The following is a 10,235-nucleotide window of genomic DNA, read 5'->3' on the forward strand; positions in this document are numbered from 1 at the left end:
GGCTGGGAAAGCGGCGGCACGAAACTCGGGTGTCTGCGGGCGGCTGGGCAGCGGGGCCGCCCGGTGTCAGCTCAGGACAGGCTGCCGGGAGCTGCTGTGCCGTGCGAGGCTCCCTCGGTCCGTCCCGGAGGTATCCTGAGGTCGCGGCGCCTCCTCACTCCGAAAGGCCTCTGCTGCTGCCGCCGCCGCGCTGGGCCCGGGCCCCGGCCCGTCGCGCTGGGCCCGGCGGATTCCTCCCCTCAGGAACGGCGGGCGTCCTCCCCGAGGGGTCGATTCGCCGTGGGGAGCCGGGGTCCGGGCTGGACCCTCACCCCCCGCGGAAGGGGCTTGGGCGCTTATGGGGCTTGGAAACCTGCTGTGGATGCAAAGTCCTGAAGTTCAGACACTCGATTATTATTATTATTTATTAAAAAAAAAAGATAATAATGCAGGAAACTGGAAGTGGAAGTTGTTTTGTTGTTTTTTTTTTCTAAATGGAAGGTGCATCTTCAGGGAAAACACAGCAGTTCTTTAATGGTGGATTGAATCTCCTCCGGGGACAGGGAGGGAGGAAGGAGAGTAATTGATGATTTCCCTGGTGAGGTATCACTCTTCTTGGTGGCTGTTTGTGCTTTTCTGTACAACTCGCCGCAAACTATGAGGTGACATACCTCTATGCTAATGCCTATATTTTTGTAACTCTTTAGGGACTTTGCTCTATCTTCCAGATGCAGTTCATTTGTTCACATCCCTTCTGGAGGGTGATACCTCTGCTCTGTAGGTGCAAAAGCTTTTGGTTAAGACTGTTGAGTGCCTGTGCTGAATGTCAAGCAAGCAGGAGACCCAGGACTCCCCAGAACCTCATTCTCTGGTTTCTAGTCTTCTGACTTAACCACAAGGCCGTCTTTCCTCACGTATGTGGATAAGTGAGCATAGTGATCTCCCTTTACCTTAAAAATAGGATGCAAATCATGTTTAAGAAGCTAAACAGAAAAAATCCAGTTTTGTTATAATTTCTTAGTCTTCCCTTCTTCATGCTTACTACTAATTATTTTAGGGTGTTTTTTTTTCCTAGTCTTTAATTAAAAACTAGGAGGGGGGGAAAAAGATTGTGCTTGGCCTCATCCAACATCAAACTTTTATGATAATACTACTTGTGATCAAGTTAATCTTTTGAAGCTTTTTTTTTTCAACCCTCTTGTAGGAAAATATACATTATTTCTAGATACAGTTCTGAAAAGAGTTTTTTGTTCCATTAAATTGGAAATAATGCACTTTTCTTTTACAACTGTTTAACTTTATGCCCTCATTTTTCTCAAGGTGTTTATGTAGCTTGGAGGTCTAGGACATACTTGGAAGAAAACACTTTTGTCTCAGGTTGTCTCCAATTAATAATGATGAGTCTGTGACTCTCTCTCCAGTAGATGTTTTGGAAAACCAGAAAAGACAAAGATAGTCATTCATGTATTTTTAAGTCAACAATTGAGCAAAAGGTTCTTGTAGCAAGCCTACCTGGCTTTTCTCAAATAACATAAGGTAGAGAACCCAGCTATTTCCCCACCACCACCCCTCTCGCTTTGGAGATTACTTCCTGAGTGTTCTTAAGTCTCAGTGTTGCGATGTTTGCTACTGGCTTTTGTGCCATGTGTTGAACAAGAGCTTACTGTCAGTGCAAACTAATGAATTTTCTTCTTGAGGCTGGGTGGCAGAAACCTTTTCCATAGATCCGTGGCTCTATTTACATTTGTGTCCTGTTATACAGAGCATCGTATTATGTACATCCTAAGTATCATGTAACTGCTGTGGATCTCGCCTTTCAGTTTTAGCTTGTGTGCATATTGGAGAGTGACCTTTTAAATACTGAAGCTAAACAGGTTTACCAAATTAATTAAAAGCTGATACAATAGCAGTTAGGATAACAGGTTACCTGCTACTCGTGTCAGTGTTTGCCATTACATTTGATCACTTTTTTTTTTTTTCCTAATTTGAGAGTGAGTTTCATCCTGGCCGCTTCCAGTGATATTGTGCCTTGAAGATGTTAGAGAAGTGACTAATGTGAGTGTGGTAGAGTTGCTTTGTTTGCATCTCATTCATTTATTTGTCGTATGTAAGCCTCTTACAAGGAACTGTACAGTTTTAAAAAGGAGACCCAAAACTGGATTTTTGTGGTTTACAGTTAGTTTTTATCACTGTCCAGAGTCAGCCTTCCCAACAACTTGCAAAGGCCAGAACAGGCTCAGTGGTCTGACATGATATTATTGTTTGAAAAGCTTTGGTGGTTGGTTGTTGGGTTTTTTTGGGGGGGAGGGGGTCTGATGATATTGTGGATATCATCAAAGATATTCTCATTTCGTTGCATAAGGATAACACATTTTATGCATTGTGCATTTGGACTTGTGTGTAATAAACATCCTAGATGCAGTTATCTCTGTCTGAGCAAGAAGTAAAATATGGTCACTTTCCAGCACATAAGATAAGCTTCTGATGCATGATTCTAGTGAAAAGTGAGAGGAAGCTTCTTTAAGAAGGAACTTTGGTGATACCTCCCCAGCTACTGCAGCTTTCATAGTACTTGTCTACTTCACATCTCAATGCAGATAAAATCTCTTTGAGGTTGTAGGAAAAGAACATTCATCATAGCTGACATATATGGCAGTGCTTCTTTTTTTAATCAGGGATTACTGCTTTTGATACTTTGGAACTTGGAAGGCAGATGCAGATGCAAAATGGTCTGTGGTGTCCTCAGAGTTCTGGGGCAAGATTTGGAGTAAGCTACCGGGGAAGGTCCTGGTATGGTTGCTAGTCAAAACAAATAAAGGAGAATATTTACTTCATAAGGAAAATTAGGATCTACTATAAACCAAAGCACAAACATTTCTTTTATTTTTGTTGTTTCTTCTTTTTGGTCAAACAGATAAAACAATAGGCACAAGTGGTACGGGGGAAGGCAGAAAGAACATGAGGTGAATTTGTGAGCCATAATTCACCAGTCAGCAAACAAAGGGCATGATGCCAGACAAGTTCAGCCATAAAGGAGCCTTGTCTTGGGGGCAGGCTGTGATTGTTTGTGGACAGATGGTTGCTTACCAGTTCATAAAAATAACTTCTGGATACCTTTTCCTCAACTGTGGTGTATTTACCTGAATTACGCCTGCCACAGAAAAGACAAGGTTAAGTTCTCTTAAGTTCACAAGTGTTGAACAGGTTTTCTGCGTCTGAAAGGGATGCAGCTTTGAATTCTGAGATCTAATCTTTTGCGTGGATAAAAGCAAAACTTCTGGTACGCTGAGAATGATGAGGTGGGAGAGGGAGAGGCGATACAGAACTTGCTTCTAGCCCTAAAATCAGGCTGGCAATCTGTGGAGATACGGTAATGCACAAGGCATCTGCATTTTTCAGAGATTTGAATAGCTTCCTAGAAGCTTGGCGTAGTAGGTAAAGAGGCTCTAGAAGTAGTCCCTCGGGTTTGTAAAATCTGGACACGTTCCTACTCGGTAGCTTTTTGTGCCACAAATGTCGACACCGTTTATGTACAGCGCGTTTTGTTTTATGTTTGAGAAGACAGAACTTTACTACAGGCAGCTGACTCTTTCTTGTAGCGGGTAAGAAGGATGTGGAGACCATAAGAGAAGCGTCTCTGCCTGTAGATACCTTGCCACTGACTTGAGTTGATGCATAGACCTGACATTTTGCTTTTCATATCCAGTAATTTGAGTTCCCCTCCTTTTTGTGTGATGTTTTATATCCTGTCTTTCCTGTATTCACATTCTGCCTTAATGTTTTGCATTGGTCTTGGAAGTCCCATAGCGTGTTACTCTAATACTGAAGTAGGATATTAATGATAGAGTTAGAATACATATCTAAGAGAAAAGTGTCTGTGGCTATGAATGAATCCCTTGCAGAAGAGGGAAGTAGAACTTCCTTTTATTTGTTCCCCTGGGGAAATAGAGATATGAGTAGCTGTTGTGGTTTTGCTGGCCAGTCCAGTAGCCACTTGCTGGCAGTCAGTTTGGCTGGCCACTTCCCCCCAACCTTTTTAACTTGCCAAATACAGGCGTAAATGTACATTAAATATATACAGATAATGCAAACGTAATAACCATGCTGATGTACACACAAGGTGATGCCTCTGCATATACAGGCATAAATGTACATTAAATATATACAGAAAATGCAAACGTAATAGCCGTGCTGATGTACACACAAGGTGATGCCTCTGCATATACAGGCATAAATGTACATTAAATATATACAGAAAATGCAAACGTAATAGCCGTGCTGATGTACACACAAGGTGATGCCTCTGCATATACAGGCATAAATGTACATTAAATATATACAGAAAATGCAAACGTAATAGCCGTGCTGATGTACACACAAGGTGATGCCTCTGCATCTGGACCTATGGGTTTCCTAACGGGCAGCTTCCATTGGGCAGTTAAGCTCTACACGTGTAGTGGGTTCCCTGTCCCATGCACAAAGAGGCTGGATTCATGCAAAGCAGATTTATGCAGGTGATTTAAAGCCCTTCGGGCGGTTGGGATGTGGTGCCTAGCATCTCCAGGATCCTGGAGGCAGCCTAACGTACGGGTGCAGACAGACACTACACAGATGGTCAGAGTGAAAGGATATTAAAGTGGCTAAGTTAAGCGCTCAAATGTTACAAAATGCCAGAATTAGGAAATGCTTATGCAATCTTAATTCTATCCATACATCTATATATTGCTTTGTGATAATCCTAAAATAGATTGCATACCTTCCCCCCGCCCCTCCATAGGATGATTGGTTTTTATTCAGTGTATTAAATGAGTCTGCTCTGGGGATGAATTAGAGTGCGTGGTGAAGGAGAGTGTTGTCTGTTGAACTCTTACCCTCCTGTGTTCCTATGAATGCAAGAAGGGAAGACATAATCTCATTGTTAAAGCAGCTGAATGTTGCTTTGGAGAAGTTGATTCTCTGCCAAGGAGTGTGATGCTGGATAAGCCATTTACATCAATCTTTTAATAGTGGCCAGGTCAGCACTACTAATTTGTACGTAAATAGCTACAGTTGTCAGGTGAGTTGTGACTTGTGGCCATCATAGCTCTTTGATCCAAGTCTCCTAGTGTGCAGGATACTTTGTTCCCCCACTTGAAAATGTAGAAGAGGAGATGGAGGAATAAATATGTCTGTGGTTGCTACGTCTTGTTGCCGCTCTTGCATTGTGTTCTTCATTTTATCAGTTCTCTTTGGACTCCACGTGTGCATCTGCACCAAAGGCTGCTGGAAGCTGTGTCCTTTGAACACTCACAATGCAATACTTAGTACTAGCAAGAATCAGATTTTAGCTACTTAGAGATTCTTCAGTTCTTAATTTCTGGCTGCCTCAGTTTACCATCTGTAAAATGGAGCTAGTATTCCTTCAGTTCACAGAAGTGATGAAAATATGGCGCTTGTGGTCAGTCATGATGTTCTTGGTGCGAGCAATGCAGAAAAAGCAGTGTCTCTTCACTTGGCTCTTTGTCTGCCTTTTCTCTGCTGAATTTAGTACTATGTCAGCTTTTCTTTTCTTGGCATTTTATTTCACTGCTTTTTACAGCTGGCAATGTAAGGGTGCTCATCCTTGCCACATTGTTCAGCCTTTACTGCAGTTTGCTTAGTTGTCCTGTGTCTGTTGAGAAATCGGACTGTGGGACAGTAACCCTTGAGGCACGCAAGCCTGAACAAAATCCTCAAAAGCACACAAGCTTGAACGAAAATGGTCAAATTTGGTTTGAACTCCTGTTTTTTGTTTCAGTACAGGTTACTGCACAAACTGTTATTTTGCACGTGTGAACTATTTTAGTTGAGTTAGTAATTTTAACCAGTGAGATGCTTCTACACTGAAATAAGAGCTCAGTGTGGAAGAAGGGGAACAAAAATGTTTTAGTGGGTGGGAGAGGGGGTTGAGAGAAATGCTTCATCCTGCCTTTCTTCCGCCTCTTCTTCCTTCTCTGTGCCCATTTGAAAGCTTGTCTTCCTCCCTTCCCTCCTCCCTTCATTATAGCGTTATGAAGGTTATAATATTTATTTTGAGCCACGGGGAAGATCAGGCTTATGAGACCAGTGCAGTCTAGGTTGTGGTCGGAGGATGACCACCCCTGCCCTTCCCTTTATGCAATGGTCAAAATAAGCATGGAGCAGTGCTGGAGCAGGGGAGGAAAAGATGATTGCCTTGCCAGCATTTCATTGCTGCCAAGTGGCACAGGAAAAGGGGGGAGAATGGAGAGGGGAAGGTGGAGGCTGGGGCTGGAGTGAGTGCAGGGAGCCAGGTAGGTTGTGAGAAGGGAGAAGGACCAGGGAGAGGGGCAGGGAATAGGTAGCTGGAAAAAGGCAAGGGCTAGCTTCACTGCAGAAGTTGATTCTGGTGATTTTTAGGGGAGGAAGGGAAGAGGCAGCACAGGTTTTTGTGCTCCAGGGCACCGGAGGCTCTAGAGACTCCCAGTTCAACCAGTGCCACCCCACAAACCTGTCATTTGCATGTCTGCCTTTTCTGTCTGCGCATCAGCTGTCCAGACAGAGCCTCTCTTCCAGGGCCATTTGCCTTAGAAACAGGCAACGTTGAGGAGTTTCTAGGAAAGAAATAAGGTTGTCTTATTTTGAGGTGGCTTAATTTGCAAAGAGAGAGAGTACATACGCCTCTGAGATGAGATGTAGCACACTGGAGTCCATCTTTATAAGCAGTAATGATGCTCCTCTTGAATATAGGATACACTCAGTTTTCCTGTTGGGGAAAAAAAACCAAAACACCCAGCTCAGTTGCCCAGAGCTGGTTCTAGCCGATGAGTAGTGTGGAAAAGTGGTGAATCAGGCTGCAAGCTCAGCTCCAGCGCTGGCAGGGTGAGGGTTATGGGTGTCCAATTTACTAGCCAAAGTTGAGCCATCATTTTGCCTTGTAACTGACTGTAAATTTCACACATTTGAAACATCATTTGTGTTACAGCCAAGTAGAATTAATTCTGAGCACAGTGAAGGCTGTGTTTTTAATAAAAGGCCGTGTTTATAAATAATCGAGTAACACACACATAGTGGGGGCTCCTACTGAAAGGACAGAAACAGCAAATTATTGTTGTAGTCACAAGGAAGGTTATCAGACAACGCAGTGTCTAATAACAGCATTAAAAAGGCCTGATCCTGTAGGATGCTGGGTGCTCTTGGTTCCTTTTGATTTTTTTAGCCAGTTTTTGAGGTACCCAGGGCTGTACAGAGTCAGACCCTGAAGTCATTAAGCAAAGAGCAGGGTGTAAGAAATACAGTACAAGAACAACTTGTTCCTAGTAATAGCTTTTGTTGCCCAAACACTTGGGTACGCTTATTTCTTGTTTGTGATAGCTGGTTATAGTAGCTCCGGTTGTGGTCTCTGTTGTTTTCATCAAATTTGTAATATGTTCTAGCTTTGGATGCACAGTTTCAAAGTCTTCTGCTGATGCGAGCCGGAATTTGTGCTCGGTTTGGTTAATGCTATGTCTTCTGTCACTGCAGTGCTTCTATAAACACGGCGGATGGTATGTAGTAGCTTGGTGTGAGAGGCTAAGATAAAACCCCAGCTGTTTCTGAAGATACTGCCTGCTGCTATCAAGAGGTTCAGGTTAGCAATTCTAAGCATTACAAGGACCTGTAGGACCTATGTTTTTGAACTGCTTTCCTGAAGAGAGGGTGGAAACGTACATGCCTGGCTATTTTAGGAATCATTCTTTCTTGAGTGTGCTTATACGTTATGAAATGTGAGCTCGGGGAATATGGATAATAAAGCTGAATTACCATCCTTGAGTGTTTGTAGATTAAGGATATTGGGCACGAGTGAGTCGTGGCAAAAGCTGAATTAGGTTTAAAATATCAGCAACAACAACAACAGAGAAAGGATGGCCCAACCATCCTTTGGCCATGTCATTTTAATTTGTGAGGGGTTTGGGTACGGCTTAAGATTAGCCTTCTTCACTGACGCAGACACAACACACCAGGAAGGCAGCAGGCCTGCTCAAGTCGCCAGCCAGCCAGCTTCCATGATGCCTCCTGCTTGATCTGTCCACGAAGAAATAGCTATCTGCCAAACAAGCTGTTTGTTTTATTTCAAAGCCCCAGTGGTCCCAGCCCTTCCTGCCCAGCAGCTACGGCAGGCTCCGCTCCTGCTCGGTGCCTGGCCTGGGAAGAGATGGCTTGCTGGCCCACGAGAGTGGTTCTCCATAATTGGCTTGCAGGGAATGCTGTGCAAAAGGATCTGGCTTTTTTATAATTGTTTGCTTTATTAAAGTTTGTTTATTAAAGTGGAATATCTGGTCACAATGGAAACATGGTTGTTTTTTTTGTTTGTTTTTTGAAGCCTGTACTGGCAAGAGAGGCGGGTAGAGCACGGATCCGGTGATTGCCTCCCCGGGATCAGAAGCACACGTGCAGTTCTGCAGGCCCCGCGGGCAGCGTCCTGGCATCTCCTCTCTTCCCTCTTCCAGTTGAGCTCTGCTGGATCTGCTGTAGCCATGGCTCCTGGAGTCCCTACAGGCAGGATGGTGAGGTGGGAGTCGCTCCGCCTGTGGCATTTCCAAAAAAAACCACAGGTTAGATCTATATTGCAGGGGCACCAAAACTAGCTTTGAACAAGCCAATTTGAGTACCTCTGGCAGCCCAGCTGGTGAAGCAGAGGGATCTGGATGTGCTCATTTATCCCACTGAAAAGTGTGATTGTTTGCTCTGAGATTCCTTCCCCGCAATCGTAAATTAGTGAGGAAAAGCAAGTCTGCCTCTAGTACCCAAGGCGGTGTAGCCAGCTTTGCAGCATGCATGTACCTTGTCAGATGTGTTCTTTAATTAAAAAGTTTTCAAACTGCCAGTGTTGCCTGTAAATTAAAAATATGCTTGTCGTATTGAGTTCCTCTACTGTTCTCCCATCAGTTGACAGGAGAACATGACGCCTGCAGCTGCCATGAAAAGGGTGGGCACTAGCCCTAGTAGCCCTTTCTAGTAAGTGCGTGCCTGCTAATTTATGTAATCATAACATAAGCCCTCATATGTCATCTTTCCTATCTAGGCCATGAAGTGGCTCATCTTGTGAACCAGGGAAGATGAGTTTTAAAACCAAGATAATCTTGTCTAGAATTTATGGCTTTTGGAAGTGGAACATCTCAGGGCTACATAATTACAGGTGTGTATGTTGTTGCTTCTCTGCACGGAGCATAACCCAAATAATCTCAGGCCTTCTAAGGGAGCAGTTCAGGACGAGGGAAGTTTTGTGTGGATGAGGGAATGGCGTGGGAACACGCTTACTTACTGCTAGGGAGTCAAAGGCTGGAATTCCCTCTGTAACCAGTAAAACTGTCTGGCAAGTTACGTGCTGAGAGTGGTGGTTTGGGTTTGTTGAAACACTTCAACAACTGGGTCTCATGGCTGGGACTGGCTTTGGACAGCTGAGTGAAACAAACGTTCCCAGGGAGAAGCATGAACTGAAGGCGTGAGGTTAAAACAAAATATCCTTTGCTGGCCTGGGGAGAGAGTAGCAGACTGGTGATTTTTAAATCCTGCCGGTGAGATCAGTGTTATAAGCCTTGAGCAATGTGTAGTTAGGTCTGTGTCTGCGGGAACAAGTGTGTGTAGGTGCCAATGTCCTTGTAGCCATAGCAGGGATTTCTGGTTGGTTTGTGACTTGGCTCAGTCTTGGAAGTGGATGGACAACCTTTGAACTTTTCTTTCTTCTGTAGCTATCTGTATTCCACCGTTGCTGGAGAGACAGGCTTGGCACCTCACTGTGATCCAGTAACCCAGCTGGATGAACTGAGGTTTCTGAGGGGAGGATTTAGGATGGACTTCCTTACTTAGGAGAATTCATCAGAGTCCCGTTCCTCATTGTCCCGCATGCTGCAGGAATGTTCTTGCAAGGATCTTCCACTGTGAATCCTCAGACTGCAAGTGAGGGTCCCAGCCAGCTGTAGGGCCCACCAGCAGCTAGGGACTTCACGGTGCCCAAAGCTGTCCCTGAGCCGTTTGTGTTGCCAGTGGGGAGAGAATTCCTCACGCCTTCTGTTTTAGCATAGTAAGGATGTGCAAGATAAAACAGGATGGGTTGCAATTCCGCAATATTGAGTCACCACATCAACTGACCCACGTTGGCCAGTGGCTGAAGACTGCCCTTTGCCACCCAGGTGTTTCTGGCTTGCCTTCTCCTATCTTGCTTCTGGTCTGACTACTTAAAAAAAAGAAGAAAAAAAAAAAAAAAAAAAACTGGCTGAAAGAATTTGTCACACGGGTTT

At 44.3% G+C, this 10,235-nt stretch overlaps 1 long non-coding RNA gene across 11 annotated transcripts in view; it reads left to right on the plus strand.

Moving 5' to 3' along the window:
- Positions 1 to 10,235, plus strand: part of LOC106887505 — a 28,412-nt gene continuing 18,177 nt past the window's right edge. For 3 of the 11 annotated variants that reach the window (XR_001411899.1, XR_001411907.1, XR_001411902.1), the window contains exons 1-4: positions 1 to 2,034; positions 7,480 to 7,585; positions 8,318 to 8,506; positions 9,020 to 9,133. This is a non-coding gene — a long non-coding RNA (uncharacterized LOC106887505). Of the gene's footprint in view, positions 2,035 to 2,242; positions 4,187 to 4,360; positions 7,586 to 8,317; positions 8,550 to 9,019; positions 9,134 to 10,235 lie in introns of those variants that run through there. The other 8 variants (XR_001411901.1, XR_001411904.1, XR_001411903.1 and 5 more) reach the window with 8 other exon arrangements.

The sequence above is a fragment of the Calidris pugnax genome, unplaced genomic scaffold, assembly GCF_001431845.1.
Source record: "Calidris pugnax isolate Ruff unplaced genomic scaffold, ASM143184v1 scaffold8, whole genome shotgun sequence".
NCBI lineage: Eukaryota > Metazoa > Chordata > Aves > Charadriiformes > Scolopacidae > Calidris > Calidris pugnax.